Source organism: Lactuca virosa, chromosome 5, assembly GCF_052849685.1.
Source record: "Lactuca virosa cultivar CGN04683 chromosome 5, Lactuca_virosa_CGN04683_v6, whole genome shotgun sequence".
Lineage (NCBI taxonomy): Eukaryota > Viridiplantae > Streptophyta > Magnoliopsida > Asterales > Asteraceae > Lactuca > Lactuca virosa.
Window position 1 is genome coordinate 41,017,774 of NC_136430.1, and position 21,357 is coordinate 41,039,130.

The 21,357-nt window shown below is 35.2% G+C and overlaps 1 long non-coding RNA gene across 1 annotated transcript; it reads right to left on the reverse strand.

Moving 5' to 3' along the window:
- Nucleotides 1–3,242: 3,242 nt before the first annotated feature.
- LOC145116350 (uncharacterized) lies at nt 3,243–4,536 on the reverse strand. The gene is made up of 3 exons (XR_013712017.1): nt 4,409–4,536; nt 3,965–4,031; nt 3,243–3,730 (listed from the first exon to the last, which is right to left on the reverse strand). It is a non-coding gene; the product is annotated as an uncharacterized LOC145116350 (long non-coding RNA).
- Between the last annotated feature and the right edge of the window lie 16,821 nt (nt 4,537–21,357).

The following is a 21,357-nucleotide window of genomic DNA, read 5'->3' on the forward strand; positions in this document are numbered from 1 at the left end:
ATATGATATTGATGATATTTTCAGTAAACTGTTATATAAGTAACATAATTAAAACAAAATTTTTGGTCTTGAAAATTGGGATGTTACAAATTAACAAATCAATTGTTTAACTATTGATCTCATGTTAACAAATTAACATATCAATTATCTATTTTCAGTTAATCTATTAATTACATAATATATTAACAAATTATTTATCTCTATTCTAATATCATTTCTAGCTATTTCTGGTTATAAGAGCAACCCCAAAAGGACTTTGCTTCTATTTAAAAGTTTATACCAAATTTGTTATGAGCTCAGACACCTTAATCCAACAAAAACTTTAGCTGGAAATTCTTTACGAAACGATACAGGAACTGGTCTCTTTGCTTCTGTAAAGGATATCGTTCCTTTAACAGGTTGAACCAATCCCTAACTGGTCCGCCCCTATAGCCATGATTTTTTTTAAGAAACTACTAAAAACAACTTTATCTATTTGTTTACTTAAAACGGACAAATATTTATTTCATTTAATTATGAAATACAATGCATATTAAACGCTTTTAATTAAACAAACCATTATGATAGTAATATTTGGCCTATGGGGCTGAAATGGACCAGAGCAGTTCTATTTTAATGAAACCGGAGAAGTTTTAAACCATTCAGATTGTGTCAACAAGTCAAAACTAGATCTAGCCTAAGCCGGGTCGGATCAAAACCATATCTGAATGAAAATAATTTGAAGTTATAAAATTCAGGTATGAAACAAATTTGTATGAAATTTGGTTTGGAAAACCTAAACTTCTTTTTATTTTGGAAATTACAAAAATAAATAAATAAATAAAAATACATGATTAAGCTTAAAAAACATTTATAACAATAAACATGCATCATCTTCATCGTTTTGGTAGTACTTTTGGCCGTTTATTAATCACTGCCCCCATTTTTTTTAAAATATTAAATAAGTAAACTGATTTTTTTTTAAATGAGTAGACACAACATTTAAGTTCACTCAATATTGTTAATTGTTAATTCCATAATTAAGCACAAAAGTTTTATTTAGACGTAGCGGGTAAACGAACAATAAGTTGTGTCACAACTTCTTTTTGGATGACAAAACTAATTATTTAAAAAACAACATCCATAAATCATAGGGTCATAAAATTACCATGTATGAAACACCATTTTGGTTTTTCTTTTAATTATTGTTGTGTAGTGCTTCTTCGTAAGCAAGTTCTTATGCATTGAAGTGGGACCGAATTCCATTGCTATTTCTTTCTCGTGTATTGATTGTTTGAACTTCGTTATTTGGCATTTCAAGGGTGATATATTTTGTATCCATCCCACACTATCCAACTAGTCTTTCAAACAAACGCATATTTCCTCCATTAGTGGGTGAGTTTTGTTCTTCTTGGAGATATTATCATGCCACTATAAAACAAATAGATTCCGAAGCTTCCATAAAAGTTTGGACGTTTAGTATATCATGGACAATTGCAACTAGAATAGGAAATTGAGAGTCATTTTCTTTTCACCAAATCAAAATATCCAAAATTTCAAACTCTTGTATGCTTATAAGATCAATTAGATTGAACATAACTTCCAAGCTTGTTACTAGGGTGATAGTCCGAGCCGGTTTAGTAGCATTATTTTTTAAAGTAGTATATGGTCTAATTGTTTTGTTATTATCATGGCTATCGGATCTAGATGCCCCATACTTAGAGTAATGTATATTTGTTGAATCATATTTGTTACATAACATTCGAACCGACTTGAATTTAATTTGTTTAATTTAAATATTTCTTATCTTGAAAAATCCATATCTTTGTCAAATAAATTAACTCAAATCGTAAGATATGGTGTGAAGTAAAGTTTCAAGCCTGACAATATTTATGGTTGGGTTATATGAGGCCATACAAGTACTAACAGGAGACATATCTTAAAAATATTTCATAAATTTTATCTTTCATAGGCTTATCTTTTCCTAAAAATTTCATTTCTCGTTTCAAACCTGTTTAATTTTGAAAACATGAAAAAGATTTGGTTTAAGACTAAACAACTTGTAGGACAATAGACGTCCCATAAATAATTAGTTGCTTTTTTAAAACTCTGAGCATTTCAAGTTAATTGTTTGAAAAGTAGTCAACTAGACTTTGGATATTGCGTAACCCTATTACGCTTGGCTTTGAAACCGATCCTACCAAACCGTTTTAAAAGCTCTGAGCGTTTGAGTTTATAGAAAAAAGCAAAACGCCGTTTTTTGAACCAGTTTCCCAATCTCTTCAAATCGGTTCCTATACTAGGTTCAACGTTGATACTATAAAACCTATACAAACCACTCGTTTAGGTTCAAATTGAATTGATTTGAACCAAATTGGGTTTAAATTTTGATAAGATCGGTTTTGAATCTGGTTTCAATCATAAATCAGTTTTTTGTGCACCTCTTGTTCTCAACACAAACCGGGCCCAAATCGGTTAACTTGTTTGCTTGTGCACCTCTATATGGGAGGGGTAAAATTCATTTATCTATGACCGAATAAAACATAATTTTTTTTTAACAAAATAAGAGTAGCCGTTTTTAACTTTAACCAGGTTTGTTTAGTGGTGCACAAAAAAACCGGTTCAAGATCCGAACCGGTCAAAGAACCGGTAAACCGGTTTATGTTGAACCGGTCCACAGTGAACCGAACCGGTTTGAGAACCAAACCACCGGTTTACACCAGTTCGAGAATTTTGTCATTGAAACCGGTTTATATCGTGTGAACTGATTTGGAACCGGTATAGAATCGGTCGAACCGGTTTAGAACCGATTGAACCGGTTTAGAACCGGTATAACCGGTTTAGATATGTTCAATTAATTTCTTGAGTGAACCGGTTTGAGGCTGAACCGGTTTTCCTTGGCTATGGAGTGAACCGAACCGGTTTAAAGAACCGGTTCGGTTTAAAAAAAAATCCGGTTTGTGCATGCCGTACCAGACCTATTTGAATAGCACTTCGGTCCTTAATTGGGCTTGCATCTAGAAAGTGGACCATGACCAGTCTCGCACTTTGGTTAATGTACATCTCTATTTGTCACCTATCTCTATTTGTCACCTATAATAGAAAGTCTGTGCTAATATAAGAGCATCAACATAAAAAAAGTTTTTTCAATAAACGTTTTGGTATCACATCGTCGACGCATAAAACCAAAAACCTTATCGTAACTCCACTACAATAAGTTTTTTCATCATATTAATTCACCAAGCTTATTTGACTCAAGAAGCTTTCAAATAATAATAATAAATTAAATAGTATCAAATAATGAAAAAACTCTATACATGAAGACTGTAATTTACAAAAACATTGAAAAAACTTTGAAGACGTAACAAGTTTATTTGACTAAAAAATCGAACTTTCCGAAAAGCTCAAAGTATGAATGGTCTAACTCATATTGATGAAGATAATATGATAATATCCTTTGTTGTTTCCTTTTTGGTCAATGAGTTATTAACTTTTTATGATTAATACCATAAGTAAGGTCTCAAATTCAAGTCCCAACATTACATTCCTTACGCTCTTAACAATTGACATCGTGATTTAGTTCTCCCATGCAGGTTAAGTTGACCCTGAGATCGGTTAGTAGGAATGCCAAGGAGGCAAGGAGTGACATGCATTTAATTACCATTTTATACAAATATGCCAATTGCCAAGTCAAAGCTTGCGACTTTCATGACACCAAATGTTGACAATTCTTCATTCATAGAAAACTTTCCTGCACATTTATCATCATGTCTTAATGCCCAGCCCGTTGAAACGGATAAATATCTTGATTGTGTAATCCAATTTTACTTGTTTTCTAAACTTAAATTATTTCCGGTAATTATAAGTAACTAGTGTGTGATTTACTTAGGCCTTATGCTCCTGTTCTTGTGTAAATATAACAAAATAATGACAAGAATTTTGTAAAACTGTTACTATTGAATGTTTTCTAAATGCCTTCAGGTACCTATTTTAGATTTTAACAAGCCCCCATGGCGAGCTTCCACCAAAATTGACCCTAAAACTCAAGTCAACTGGATATACAATCAAAGATGTTTACAAGCAAAACAAGATCGTTAGATCAATTTATGACAACCACACAGATATATACATATGACCACATGAAATGTTAGCAGAAACCCTAAATGGTAAGGAGATCAAGTTTAGAGCATGAACATATATATGTACACAAACTTTTTGTATTTCTGTTCAGAATTATCTTAATCAAATACAATAAATACAAATTAACAGTAGTTCATGATATTGGCACGGCTCAATCAAACTAAAACACCCTGTTGATTCATCCGGGGAGATCTGATTTGATTGAGCCATTCCAACATCATCACGTTACCATCTCCAACAATATATACCACACAATAACTAATATTAAATCTGGGTTTTCATCCCTTACTTGGAATTCTTACAGCTTTCGGAATGCATCTGTCGACTATCTTCAAGAAATACAAGTATCAAAAGTAAGACAAAGAAGAAGAAATGACCAAATGGAAAGAAACTAAAACTAATATAGACAAAAATGTTTGAAATGATCCTGACTGGATATATATATATATATATATATATATATATATATATATATATATATATATATATATATATATATATATATATATTGAAAAAGACGTTTATTTTGAAAAAAAAATCAATGATTTAATTATTAATGATCGTCTTAATGATCGGTAAAAAATTTTGTAAAAAGAATCGAGTTTCTCGAATCTTTGATATAGGGTCGGGTCTTACGAACCCATAATTTCCTGCGAACAAGTCTTAAAATGCAAACTTTTTTGTGTGACATTTTTTTTAGAAAAAAAATAACATGAAACACCAAATCGATCCTATAGAATCATATTCGTAAAAAACTCTCGAAAAAAATATATATATACGACACGTGTATATTTTTTTTTTCGTACTTGTGAATTTTCTGACATTTGTGCATGTATGCGCATGTTGTATATGAACATTTTTTTCAATTTTTTTTAATGAATATGCTTCTATAAGACCGATTTAGTGTTTTATGTCATTTTTTTAAATCATACAAAAAAATTCACATTTTAAGAGCACAAAAAAATTCACATTTTAAGAGCAGTTCACATAAAATATAAGTTTGCAATATATATATATATATATATATATATATATATATATATATATATATATATATATATATATATATATATATATATATATATAATTCAGCAAATTTAAATAAAAAGTTGTGATTTTTAGGTTTGTAAAGCCAAAAAAAATTAGATATTTCAAAGTTTTTTTTTTTGTATTTCTAGGGTTTCTAGAGTTTTTTTTTGTTTATGTATTTTCTATTGTTTATATATATATATATATATATATATATATATATATATATATATATATATATATATATATATATATATATATATATATATAGGTTTAGGTTCTATGGAAAACAAAAAAACCCTAAAAATCATAAAAATGCAAAAAAAAAACTTTTTACAAAAAAAAAAAATTGATTTTTTTTTCAACGAAATTGTCAAAAAGGCTTCGATTTTTTGATAAAAAAATTCAAATTTTTTTTTGTAATGTCTAGGTATTTTTTTTATGCATTTTTATGATTTTTAGGGTTTTTTTAGTCTTATTTTCCATATAACCCTTCCCTATATATATATATATATATATATATATATATATATATATATATATATATATATATATATATATATATATATATATATAAATTTTTTTTTTCACTTTTTCCAACAAATTGGTATGAAAAACTATGATTTTTAGGTTTGTAAAATAAAAAAAATTAGATATCTCAAAGTATTTTTTCTATGTATTTCTATTTCTATTTTATGTTTTTTGAGTTTTCAAAGTTTATATATATTTCTATTGAACTTTATATATATATATATATATATATATATATATATATATATATATATATATATATATATATATATATATATATATATATATATATATATATGCAACAAGTGAACAACTCCTTTCAAAGACATCATGATCATGTCATAATGGACATAATGTAGTTTTATGTATATGCCTACAAATTCATGATAAGAAATTTATTATTATTACATGGCTTTTTAGGACAAATATTCTTTGACAAGTTTTATATGTGAAGTGTGGTTTTAGTAGTCTTTTTTTAATTTATGTCAAACCAAAAGTTTCACATAAATTATTTAAAAAAAGATGGTCAAAGAACCGCCCTAGAAGTTTCCAACAACACGAACGTTATAAAATCATCTTCTGTAAAAAAAATATAAATATGAACTTAACACATAATTTAACAAAAACTTAAGAAAAGACAAATGGCAAATGTTTAAATTTTGAGTATATTACAATTTTGCCAACTAATAATCATGAGTGAAAACTTAAGAAAAAATATGTTGAATATTTCTATAATCCAAAATAAAGCAAAGACGTTGAATTTTTCTATAATCCCAAATAAAGGAAAAGATAATAATTGTTTGTGTGAACGATTATTTATAAATGAAAGAACTTACAAACTTTATATTAGATCAATATTTTAAATTATGTATCAAATATCATTACAATATAGAATTGGCGAAATTGAGTATACGGTGTGGTGTACGAAAAATAATTCGTGTTAGGAAACTAAATTATTGTTATTTGAAGAAAAAAATAAATTAATATAATAATAATCACAGAATAAAATATAGCTAGTTCTAACAGTTATTTTTTGTTTTTATAATAAACTATAAACATTTAAATATAATATAACGACGTTCAACATGTTGATTTTTTTATCCATTTTCTCTAAAATACTATATTTTTATTAGTGAATGATTAACAACAAATCAAACTCGACTTGTGCTCTACATTCATTCACGGGGGTATATATTGGTTGGAGATGGGGGCAAAAAGGTGGTTTTGATAAACCTACTCCAATTAAATTGTGAAAAGTTGATGCATTTATATAATATACCTAATTATTTAACAATACTTTATATGGTTGAAATTTTAATAACTAAAAAATTAATAACTTCTTTTAATAAAATTATTACAATTAATAACAAGTATTTTATACTGAAAACTTTTCAAGACAAAAAATCATTTAAAATAATTAGTTATAGACATCTATATATTGGTTAGGACTTAACAATTTGATCATCTCCTTTGAAGTGCTTAGAGTGCACCATTGGATAAAGGGGAGCATTTCTTCTTGTTGTTTGTTTGTTATTTATTTATTTATTATTTTAGCACCAAAACCCTATAAACTTGTACTTTTATGTTTAAATGATCACTAAAGTAAAATTTGTACTTGTTAAATAAGCCAACGTCTACATTTTTAGCTGGTTATCATGGTGACATGTTGGAAATGGAATGACGTGGAAAAATTTAGGTGGCATGGACTGCTTACTCAACTCTATATAACATAGGTAAGGGTTTGAAGAGATCAAACCTAAAAAAATTTGTTCCGCTTTAACGCTCAAGCTTCTCGTTCAAGATGTGTATTCTTCAAGCCCATCTCATTCTCTCGATTAGGAACACTTACTAGCAATCGAAAAATGCAAATGCATTAACCTCGTTCAAGTGAAGCTGTACGAGTCATGGAGTGTTCATAACTCTGATCAAAAGTTTTTGAACTGTGCTAAGTGCATGGTAAGGGTCGATTTCTTCTGATGTAACGCCCGCAAATTTGGGCTAGACATATAAAATATAGTAAATAATCTTAGCTAAAGATGTAGTAGTAATAATGACGATCTCGGGGATATAAGAAGCACTTAAACCCGACTTTGTATGAAGAAATTATGCTTCTTCGAAGTTTCACGATCAAACTGACACAACTATGTGTGTCATAAAAAGTGATTCGAAGATAGGTTGCTTATTAGACTAAGTAATCTAAACAAAAGTCGTAGTAATCGTAAAAGAGAGAGCGTGCATATAAAATAATTCCTAAATCTGTGTAACACCCGTTTTCCAGATTGGATCAGAGTAGGGCATAAAGGAGCCAATTGCATGATTTTTGGGAAAAAATAATTTGTCACGACATGACCATGGGGAGGTCACGACGTGACTAGACAAATAAAGATCGTGCATATGGAGGTTAGTCACGACGTGACATGTATGGGGCCATGACGTGACAAGGCTTGCAGCCTAAACCCATTATCTTTTAGGGTTTCCTTCCTATTTAAACCCCATAAACTCGTATTTAGGGTTCATTTTTCAGCCTCCATCACTCTCAAACCTCAGAAACCTTAACCCTAATCCATCTTGGTGATTTTTGGCTCATTTGAGTGGTTTTGGTGCTCTTTGAAGGAAGTAGAAGGAGAATTGGTGCAAGAATCAAGCAAGCAACACCTTCTCATCTTTGATATCACCTTCTGAACCATTCATAAGGATTCAAGCTTCTACCTTTATGGTTTATTCTCTTGGATCTAAGTTGTTTTAGTCCTTTTTCGTTAATGGTTTTGATTTTAGTGAATGGATGGAATAAAGCTGGCAAATTTATGGTCCTCCGGAGTCTTTAGAGCATCATATCTTATGGATCTAAGGATTGGATGTGGATGGTGAACCTTGCATGAGTTTTAGGTCATTTTCTTACCTTTTGACCTAGGTTGGGTAGAGAACACGCATAGAGTAGCATGTCTATAAAGTTGTCATTTTTATGAACCTTTGGAGTTCCTTAAAGCTTTTTGGAAAGTTAGAGTTGAAGACTTAATGGATTACGGACTTAAACCTTTAGGATGTTGCCTCAGAAGGTGTTCACGAGGTAGCATGGAGAGTGCCATGACGTGACGATGGAGGATTTCTCGATTATCTTGTCTTGATGAGTTCACGACGTGACTGATGTGTATTTTTCATGCACTGGTTTTTTATTTATAATTCCTAATTTATCGCATCTAAACCACACCTTACAGGCAGTGAACCCGATCGAGTATAGTATAGCTTTGATAAGCAAGGGTGTCGAACACAAGGGGAACGGTAGTGAATTAATTTAAAATATTTGATTATAGGTTACAAAGCATACGAAGGGATAAAGAAATGTTTATTAAATCTCAAACGAATAACTAAAAGCAATTCTTGATAAACTGGCAGGAATACAAATTTCTTTAGGTACTTTGATTTAGATAAATTACCTCTTAAATTAATGGCTAACTACTGATACAATGGATAATTATTCATTATTCACCGATTCCTAATATGACTAGTGTCATGGTCACGACTGCTAATCCTTTGATTTCAACACAATTATTAACTCATTGATCAAGTGAACAAACAATCATGCAAATCAGTATTTAGTTCGTATTAAGCAAGATTTGATCTTATTTAAGTCTAATAGTCTTAGAAGTTAAATCATGCAGCGAATGGTCATTCTACTCATGCACACACATTAAAGTTCATTACTTTATTTCCTAACCCTAGGTTTTGGTCAAAACTCTAGTCATAATCACCAATGGTCATTGGACAACTATGATTCAAACTAACACAGCTAGATGGTCATCTAAACTTTATTAATTCAGCAATAGGAAACAAAACAACAATCTTTAACACATATGGATCTTCAATCAAACTTGACAAAATAAATTAAATAAGATTAAATAATCCAAATAGCAATTAAACCAATAATTCGAAGATTCATTCAGTCATAAACACAAAGTAAAAGGTTTTAACACCTAAATCAGAAAGTAAACTCAAAATGGCATCACAATGGGATGTAAACATGGTCACGATAACAAACCACATGATTACCGACATGAATCCACTCTCCAATCCCTTAGATCTTCGCTCGTGTCAGCTTAACGGCCTTCCTTCCACCTTCTAGACCCTCAAAACGGCTTAACAGAAGTTAATTGTAGACTAAAATAGGTTAGAAGTCGGAATCCCCCTTCTGGTTGGCTGATATTCGCTTTTTATAACCTTTGGAACCGACTTACGTACACTGGGCGTAAGTCGGTTTACGCTAGGCGTAGTAGGAATTCCATCGCGATCCATACTTCGGGACACCAGCTCACTACGCTGGGCGTAATGATAATTACGCGGGGCGTACTCCTTATTTTAGCATTACGCTTGGCGTATGTTATATTACGCTGGGCGTAATGACAGTCTTCAGCATTTTTCTTTCTTTTAGCTTCTAAGCCCGATTTCCGCTCCAATATTTTCTCTTCCGCTCTATCGACAACTAATAGCTGTAAATTATAATTCAAAGCATTATAAGTATCTTTTAGTTCTAAATAAGAATAATAAAGGCTAAAATATTAAAGATATAATGTATAAAAATATGTATAAAAATACAAATATCAAAATACCCCACACTTAGCCTTTGCTTGCCCCCAAGAAAACTTACTTTTAATTTACCAATATCGTACAAAACAATCGATTTTAAACTCAGCCATTATGCCAAGACCGCAACGCATGCATTTGTGTCTAAAATTTTTCCTAAGGCCCCCCTCAATTCTAAATACTCACAATCCTCATAAACACCCGCCCACTTCTTTTGAACAATGCTCATTTTATGCAACCCTCCGAATCCATCCTCAGAAAACTCTCTAACCTCAAGGTATTTTTGCAAAGCTACCCAAGCATACATAAATTAGAGAATTACAACTTTTTTAGATACCACAATATGGAGCTCTTGAATTCTTCACTTCTTTGATATTTGATCTTCAATTTCTTTGAATTCACCATCTTTGTGTAATTTTTGGTATCTCCAACTTTTGATACTTCAGAATTTTTGATCTTTGATCTTCAAACTTTGATACTTCTATAGCTCCAAAAATTCTTCAACTTTTTCACTTTTTGGTAATTTCTCTCTCTCTCTCTCTCTCTCTCTCTCTCTCTCTCTCTCTTTTTACATGTACTCACTCTTTTTTTTTCACTCAAAGCCCTACATGCTTAAGCAGAGGCGCTTTACTTCAACCCTTATTGGTTAAGGTATTAGTTTTCCTGGATACATTTCAAGTACAGACTCCTAAACATATTGCATTCCTCAAACTAAGCGAGGTTGTGTTTTTGTCCCATGATTTCACTAGAATAAAGGGGGCCACAAATGCACTATAACGTATATAGGCTCAACTAAACATTTGAGTTCTCATCGGATCATCCCATACAATATTAGCAAAATTTTAAATTATCACTAGATTTTCCTAAATTAAACTACTTTTCAAGTTTATAAATTTTTTTAAATTTTTAAATTTCTAAATCTAGCAATTTTTAATTTTCTTATTCGACCCCCTACCCCACACTTATTTCATACAATGCCCTCATTGTATGCATAGAACTAATTAAGCACATAAAAACAATAAAAATGGAGAAAAAGGAACAGACTCCCATGCGGTAGTTGTAGCGAGATCGAATGGGGCTGCTAAAAGTTGCTCCATAAATGTGCTGGAAAACTAGAAACCGGAACTGCTGCTTCTGAATTTGCCGGAAAAATAAATCAAGAACGCTGACTTCTAAAATGTGGTGCAAAAGATTGCAAATAAATGCAATGTGTAGTATCCATGACGTGGGAAAGTGTCGACCACGTCGTGTCGTCGAATGATGTGAAATCTAAACATGGCCACATGTGAAAATTGTTGGTCACGTCGTCATATCAATAATGGTAGCCTCCTCTCGCGATGAAAAACTCCCCCACGACATAGGAAAGTGTCAACCATGTCGTGGCAGCCGGGATAATACTTCTACCTCGCGTCGAAATAAAACTCTATGGTGTGGGAACAGCTCATCCATACCATAGGAGTCAAAATATAATAGACCCGCCACTCTTCTAAATTAGATACTCTCACCATATCGACTCGCACCCCACACTTATGAAAAATTGTGGGTCTTGACTATAAACTTCAAACTCTCACACGACTTTCTCTCTTGTAATAAAGCAACAGTCGGACCTAGCTGCTGAACTTACTGCCAGCTTTCTAAGGGCGAAAAATCTACAAAGATCTAAAACAATCAAAGAGCATCAACACGGAAAACAAAATTAAAAACAAAAATAAAACATCCTAATTTAAACTAAATACATACCAAAATAAAAATACTAATACTAATTCTAAGCAACGCAAAATAAACTAAAAATAACATAAAAATAAAAGTAAAAAGGATAAACTAAGTCACTCGTCATCCTCGTCATCGCGCTGTTGTGTCCCCGTTATGTCAGCTCCATCCTATCGTGGCTGGTATGGTGGAGGAAAAGGAACCGGGTACTGAAAACCCTGATGGGCAAAGAATGCGGTCAACGCATCCCCATACCACTGCTGCCTAATCTCCATGTGCTCACAACGCTCGTCCATGCGCTGAAGTCTCTCGTCTATGCGCTGAAATCCCTCATCCATGTGCTGGGCTAGGTAACATATATCGATCTCTGGCTCAGGTCCCTGCTGCGCTCCTCGAGGAGCACGTCTACGCCTCCCCCGTCTCTCAGGTGCTGGCTCATCTGCCCTCTCCTCGTCGGCCATGTCATCTGGTCGTATCCGGATAATACCATCCTCACCTCGCTGAAGTACATGCGTCGAGTCCATCAATTGTAAACTCATCGGCCTCATATCATAAAACACCATCGATCTAGTGATCTCCCTCGTCAACAACTGATATGATCGAGCCAAGCGTGTGATGAAGTGGCCACCACAAATCGGGCTATCCTCCCGATGCCCCCTGGCTTTCCTCCCCATGTAAGCGGCTAAAGCAACCGGGAGGTTCAGGTGTCTCCCTAGAGTAACAAGAGTCCACAGGAAATACAAATCTGTGGAAGGCACTCTCTCACTATTCTTATGATGCGTGAGAGATATAGAAATCAAACGATGCAGTAATCTGTAATTGGTAGACCGAATCATCTTCCCCCGAGAAGTAGATGGTATGTAAACTCCCCCAGTAATCTCGGCCCAAAAAGTATTTTCATTGTAGTCATCCGGCCGTCCCGTAAGACAATTGGCAAGGAATGTCGGGAAGTGGACACTCCTCGTCTCGTCTGCAGTATAAATCCCAACTCTAGTGGCAAGCTCAATCGTGCTGCACTCCCGACTCACACCACCAAGTCGAAAGGAAAAAGCTGTCTAGTCATCGGGTGTCTTCCTAGGATCATAGGAAACTGTAGAATAGAACTCCAGCAAAAATTCCCGATAAACAGGCTCCTGAATCCTGAACAGTCTTTCCCAACCTCGACATACGAACAAAGTCACACCACTCGCGTCCAAGTGGGTGTATTGCAAAAAGTTCCGGATCAGCTCGTCAAGTCCAGTTTGGGACGCCATTCCCCAATCGAACGAAGGTACAATATCAATTTCCTTGGTAAGCAGCAAACTTAAATTATTCACATATTTGCCCCGAGTTTCATCATTCAAAGTTTGTGGGAATTGCAAAAAACGATGATCGGTTACGTCCTCGGGTGGGTTCGTTCTTTGATTTCTACGAGCCATAGTCTGCAAAAAAAAAAAAATAAGCACAAAACAAAAACAACAGCAAAAACCACCAGCTATTAAACAGATTTAAACAGATTTATAAAAGAAAAACAGGTAGCTGGGCAAGAACATACGCTGGGCGTACATCCAGATGGTTGAATCTGTTCCCTGTTCGTTCAAAGGTCATAAGCCATGAGCATTCAACCAGAATATGCACGGGAGGTACGCAAGGCAGTCAAAATGCGACTTACAGGCAGTCAAAATACGACTTATACACAGGGTGTACGTCCAGATGCTAAACTCGAAGGTTCATACACGAGTTATAGGCCAAATTGAGTTCAAGGGTTTAGTCTAGTGGTCCGAATCGGTCTATTTAAGCCATAATCAAACATATAGTCATGTGAAATCGGCCCCTAATTCAAGAAGTACAATAAACCCTAGATTTCTAACAGCGAACAATTAAAGGCTTAATGCAGCAAATTTCATGAAGGTAAACACACATTAAAGCCAAAAAGTAAATGAATAACATACCTTTGTGTCAAATTTCACAAGAAAAGAAAGAAAATCGATGTTTTGTGAAGATCACAGCCGTCACAGTGTGTGCGTGGAAAAGAATTGACAGAGGGAAGAAAAAAAAATCAAAGGGTAAAAGATATAACCAGGCGACAATTTATGTTGGGCGTAATTATACGATACACGTGGCGTAAGTGATGCGCGACATTACGCTAAGCGTACTACACTAGTATGCCGGGCGTAATACCAATTCCAAGAATTACTCAATCGCGATCAATTGTTGTGTACGCTTGGCGTAACTCCTTTTACGCTGGGCGTAATTGGTCTGAATTATTTTCCTTTTTCTTTTTCCTTTATTTGAAATCCCTTTTTCCATCTAAATTATTTGGGAACTTCTTAATATTTTTAATTGCTGCAACAACAGCCACGACTTTCCGATAAGTGACACGTTATTATAAAAATAAATGAGTCATCATGATCACTTGTCTTTGTCGAGATCAAACAACAATGGTTGATTAAAATCCTTGCACGCAAGAAATGGTTTGTGAAAACAACAACTTTCGGGACCCGTTAGAATATTTCCTTTGTTTTCTTCGCACCTTTAACTAAAAGTAGAACAAGAAGTGACCTAACTAGTCAAGAACAGCAAGAGCTCGGTCTTCCACTTAACCACCACAATACGCCTTGCTATACTACACCTCATGGATTGAGTTGGACAAATCAACAAAGTAATAGGCTAAACAGGTCAAGAATTCCCTAATGGCTTGCAATCTCGAAACCCATGCAAAAGGTAAAGCCAACCAATGTGTATGATCACGAATTCCTGCAAATAACAACAAAAACCTTCCCGACAAGTGAAATGATATCAACGAAAATAAAACTAAATGAAATAAAAACTAAAAATTAAAAACACATAACGAATAATCAAACAAACTAAATTAATTGAAAACCGTTCCCCGACAACGGCGCCAAAAACTTGATGTGTATTTTTCATGCACTGGTTTTTTATTTATAATTCCTAATTTATCGTATCTAAACCACACCTTACAGACAGTGAACCCGATCGAGTATAGTATAGCTTGATAAGCAAGGGTGTCGAACACAAGGGGAACGGTAGTGAATTAATTTAAAATATTTGATTATAGGTTACAAAGCATACGAAGGGATAAAGAAATGTTTATTAAATCTCAAACGAATAACTAATAGCAATTCTTGATAAACTGGCATGAATACAAATTTCTTTAGGTATTTTGATTTAGATAAATTACCTCTTAAATTAATGGCTAACTACTGGTACAATGGATAATTATTCATTATTCACCGATTCCTAATATGACTAGTGTCATGGTCACGACTGCTAACCCTTTGATTTCAACACAATTATTAACTCATTGATCAAGTGAACAAACAATCATGCAAATCAGTATTTAGTTCGTATTAAGCAAGATTTGATCTTATTTAACTCTAATAGTCTTAGAAGTTAAATCATGCAGCGAATGGTCATTCTACTCATGCACACACATTAAAGTTCATTACTTTATTTCCTAACCCTAGGTTTTGGTCAAAACTCTAGTCATAATCAACAATGGTCATTGGACAACTATGATTCAAACTAACACAGCTAGATGGTCATCTAAACTTTATTAATTCAGCAATAGGAAACAAAACAACAATCTTTAACACATATGGATCTTCAATCAAACTTGACAAAATAAATTAAATTAGATTAAATAATCTAAATAGCAATTAAACCAATAATTCGAAGATTCATTCAGTCATAAACACAAAGTAAAAGGTTTTAACACCTAAATCAGAAAGTAAACTCAAAATGGCATCACAATGGGATGCAAACATGGTCACGATAACAAACCACATGATTACCGACATGAATCCACTCTCCAATCCCTTAGATCTTCGCTCCTGTCAGCTTAACGACCTTCCGCCCGCCTTCTAGACCCTCAAAACGGCTTAACAGAAGTTAACTGTCGACTAAAATAGGTTAGAAGTCGGAATCCCCCTTCTGGTTGCCTGATATTTGCTTTTTATAACCTTTGGAACCGACTTACGTACGTTGGGCGTAAGTCGTTTTACGCTGGGCGTAGTAGGAATTCCATCGCGATCCATACTTCGGGACACCAGCTCACTACGCTGGGCGTAATGATAATTATGCGGGGCGTAGTCCTTATTTCAGCATTACGCTTGGCGTATGTTATATTACGCTGGGCGTAATGACAGTCTTCAACATTTTTCTTTCTTTTAGCTTCTAAGCCCGATTTCCGCTCCAATCTTTTCTCTTCCGCTCTATCGACAACTAATAGCTGTAAATTATAATTCAAAGCATTATAAGTACCTTTTAGTTCTAAATAAGAATAATAAAGGCTAAAATATTAAAGATATAATGTATAAAAATATGTATAAAAATACAAATATTAATGACCAAGGGTGGTTCACATCGTGGTGTTTGCTAATTGAGTTATCCGTGATCGGGTTAGTTGAGTTGGTGTGTGACCGAGTTTGGAATTGGGTTGAGTTCATTCTTGCGACGTGACCAAGGGCTGGTCTCGATGTGAGGGTCAACTATTGGTATTGTTGGTTGTTGACTTTGACTTTGATAGTTGACTTTTGGTCAATTTGCTGGATTCAGGGTATAGACTAAAGTTGGACCTTGTATGATTGGATATGCGTGTTGTAGCACCGATTACATGACATTGAGATGTGGTTTAGCTAACTTCGTGAGTCAGGTGAGTCTTCTCACTATACTATTTAGGATGCTAGTTGTCTTAGTGATACTTGCATGTAAGACTTGGTGGTGCCCGTGACATATGTATGAAAGACCGGACGGTGGCTCTTGGGAATTATATGCAAGACCATGGACTGGCCCCGACAGTTATATGTATGTCGCTAGATGTCTTTTTGATGCTTGAACAGAAGACCAGGAAGTGGATTTTGACACTTGTTCATAAGACCAAGATTTGGCTCCTGGTGAGGCAGGAAAAGACCATGATTGACTCATGGCTGATAATAGCAGTAAGATTATGGTTGGCCCACAACAATCTCTATCCTAGGTATGGTATGTGGTATTTTGGGGAACTCACTAAGCTTTGTGCTTACGGTTTTGTGGTTTAAACATTTTAAGGTACTTCCAGTTCTAAAAGTAAGGGCCCGGCTTGACTGCACAACATCTCCTGATGGCTTTTCTGTAATGATTGTTATTGTATTACTCTAATGTTTGAAAAATATATTTTCTCTGATTGGTTTGAACAAATGGTTATGCAGATTTAATGGTTAAAAATGAAAAAATTTTATTGGTAGTTTTGGGACGTTACAAGTTGGTATCATATTCTTGGTTTGAGGGATTTTGGCACACTCTTTGTTGTGTCTGAACACAAGATGAGGAATTGGTAATCTTTTCAAAAGAAAATAAATTTTCCAAAAAGGTTTTTTTTTACAAAAGAAAGAGGTATGATGTGTGTAATCAGCCGAGCTCAAGTAAGTGATGCCCATAATACGCATACATGATGATATGTTAAATGTTATGGAATGTTTGCATGCTAGGATAGGGCTAAGGATACCTTCAAGAATTACATGATAGAATGGCCTGATTCGTGATGCCTTGTAGCCTAGGAGTAATTGGATGCTATGTCGTATTTGGAATCTACGTTGGTGAAATTAATTGCTAAGTGTATGTTTAAAAATTGCACACGGTTAGGATCATATAGCCCTAGAATGACTGACTTAGCCTTATTTCCTGTTTCTTGTCTAGTTGTGGGCTTAGGGTAGAATCATTTATTCGACAGTCTATTTGATCTCGTATTCAGTATAATTTACATGCATAAGGCAAACGACAGTGTTGGTAGGATTTCCTAGCATCGCAGAAGCAAGTGAGTTGGAGGATGCCTTTTTATGTTTTATGGTCAATAGAGTGTTACAGCTCGAATGCTGCTTGATTTGTGCTTTGTGGGACTCATATTGATGTGAGCTAACTATTAAATGAATATGTTAATTTACATGGTGCAAAGGTTAAATAATTGTTGAGTGATTGATCCGGACCTATAGCGCAACTCTCATTTGAGTCTAACGTTGTCGAGTTGGGTCTTTTAGTCCAAAGATTATTTAAGTTTTGTTACATGTAATTGTATTCATGAAGTAGTTGTTAGTTGACATTAGTAGGAGTTCTTGAGCAGCTGATGGCCGGGTGAGGTGGGAACCCTAGGAGAGCCTAGGAAGTGTTTTGGTGTGTATGGTGTGATTTTTAGAGAGTTATGTGTGTATCATTGTAAGGATGTGACTTAGAGGATTCATGATGATTATTGAGGAAAGTATGGACAGGTGTGGAAGGTAGTATTTGGCCCGTACTACTGAAAGCATAGGATCCATACTCGAATCAAGGAAAGTCACGATGATGCTAAGAAGCCTGTAGGATGAGGAAATCTTTGGATATATTTTGATCGTTTGTATGGTTGATTTTCAGTATGTTGATGAGCACTCATGGATGAGGTTCTGGTTCTGGTTCAGGCTCTGGTGTTGAGCCAATTAATGAGAGGATTTGTGAGTTTGTTATGTCTGAGATCGCTCGTATAATTTTGGAGGCGAATTATGTGATGTTTGGTACCATAAAAGAGGGGATCATGGAGCTGCTGGATGAGCGATTTGAGGCTTTTTCATGCAGAGATTATGGCTGGTCATATTGAGGCACAAACTCTCTCGTTTCAGGAGTTCAAGGCTTGCAGAGCCCCAAAGTTATTCCGGAAGAAGGACCCTATTGTTAGGGATGTCAACGGGGGCAAGCGAGGATGGGTTGCATCCTCCACCCCTGAAATTCCCCTGTTCCCCCACCCCTGCCCCCATCCTTAAAATCTCTAGCCTCACCGCCCCCGCCCCCATCCCCGAAATCTCTAGCCTCCCCACGCCGCCCCCGCCCCTGTTTGGGATGTCTTTTTTTGGGATAAAGAAGTTGTTTTTTTGTACTAAAAGAAGTTTTTTAAGGCTAAAATAAGTTATTTTATGGGTAAAAAATAGTTATTTATAGCATAATTTACATGTTAAAAACAAAAATATTATAACATCTAAAAACATTATACTAATAACTTAAAAACATTGTATTTTGTTGATTTTAGAAGCTCAAAATCATTGCTATTGTTTATTATATTTATATAATTAATATATATTAATGTAAATAATATATTAACGGGGCCCCCATTAGGGGTTGGGGACGGGACTACCCACCCCCGCCCCCACCCCCGAAATTAAAACGGGGGTTAACCTTTCCCCCACCCCCGTTACGTCCCCGCTTTTAAAAAAAAATATCCCCCATATGGGATCGTGGTCCCACGTGAGATTTTGACATCTCTACATGTTAACGTATCCCACCAAGAGTACATCAAAAATAACGAAACCGTCAGCCGGTTTGAGCAAAGACCGGCGTACGCCTAACGCCGGGCCCCTGCTCTCGCCCTCGTTCTTGCGATCCCAAACTCATTCCTTGGCGTCCAAGCGTCAAAGTCGGTGTCGAGACAAAACAGTACAATCCGTCTCCCATAGTGATAGGTATACCACTTAGAACGTCGCTCTTGGCAGCCTTGCACCAATGGTAAACAAGTACGCCCGGAGCACGATCTACTAATCAAGGACCGTTTTCCCCTGCCACTCCTGAAAAGGTAAAAAACTCTGTCGGGGATTTGTTTTCCTGATCACAGGTATAAAAAGGTCCCCTATCCTCCAATAGAAGGGACTGTGAAAGAAAATCTCCTGATTCTTCCATTAAATCTTCATCTCCTCCATAAGAAACCCACTGACTTGGTCGTCAGAGCTTCGTTTCGGGATAACCTCCCGGGCGAAGACTGACGAGCTTGTTTCCTTTACTGTGATTCTCAGGCCCTCCATCCCATGATTTTAAGAGACAGAGTTAATCCGGAGACTTGTCACAACAGTTGGCGCCATCCGGACTTGCACCTAGTATGGTACGACCTGATAAACAACAATACGTGTTTATGATGAAAAACACAAAGCTCGCAGCACCACAAAATGGTAGCACATGTTCCACCAGGAAAACGCCATCAGGCAGAAGACTTGGCTATCTAGCACCAAGCGTTCGGCCGACCAGCACCGTCATAGAATTTGCGACAAGTATAGGATACCCACCGACTACCTTTATAGTCAACAAAAAACCGACATCAGAAAAACAACATCGCCAGCACAGAGTGTTTACGATCAACAGACCATACAAGAAATGTGAGCGACATGAGGCAAACCACAATGTCAAAGCGCTGACCCGACAGGTCAACAACATCAACTTCTCCACCGAAGACCCGAAACTGCAAGGTTGGAACCCCAGGGACATGCTCCTCATAACCGCGTGCATACGCCACAAACAAATCCATCGAGTCTACATAGATAATGGCAGTACCACGGATATCATGTACGAACATTGTTTCCGGAAATTACCAAAGTCCTGGAAAGCGGAATTGAGGCCCCCAACAGGTGGACCTTTGGTCGGCTTCACGGGACACATCCTATGGCCCCTTGGAATAATACACCTCCAATTAACTTTAGTCAGCCACGACGAAAGAGAGAGCAGGACACGCACAATTGAATTCTCCGTAATACGCCACCCAGCAGAACAAAACATACTGTTAGGGCGCCCAACACTCTTCGAGCTACAAGCTGTGTGGTCAACAATTCACGGCAGACTAAAATTTGGCACACAGCTCGGCTCAGCTACCATTGTTATCGACACCCTGCATAAGCGGACGTGTTACCAAATCATGGCGGCATCAGACCTGATCAGCGTCCCTAAGAAATCTAAAGCAGACCACCCACTAGAAAAACACGTAATACATGGTGAACACCCTGAACAGGCAATAAACATCAAAGTTGACCTATTAGCGGAAACCAATTGGGGCACGTTGTCACACCCCGCTAAAGCGGAAACACGAGGCGTGGCAGTATAAAGGGTTTCATAGCAAAAGTTAAAAGACAACACCAACCATAGTATTAAAAATCATTACAAATTTACAATGGGTTTGAACAACTTTTAAAAGAAATTACAATGTAAATTGAAATACAACACATGCGAATGCTCCTAAAAGTGATGTGTCCCTAAGTGCCACTTACTCGATGATTCCTGAAAAAGCATGTAAAACGAGCGTCAACTATAAAAATAGTTGGTGAGTACTCACAGATAAACAAAATAATATTGGTTCCATGAATTGAAATCAAAGTTTTGATAAAAGTTTCCAATAATAAAAGTATATTGTTAAAATGAGTAAATAAGTTTGTAAAAAAAAACAAAGTTCTTTGTCATCATGAGAGATAAAGTATGTTGCCCAAATAAGATGCAACATTCATATTCTCATGGAAGCTAAAGTTTGTTACTCAAACGAGTAAACAAGTTTCATTGCTAAAATGAGCAATCAATTTCGTTGCTACAAGGAGCAAACAATTTCATTGCTAAAACATGTATATAAGTTTTCAGTAA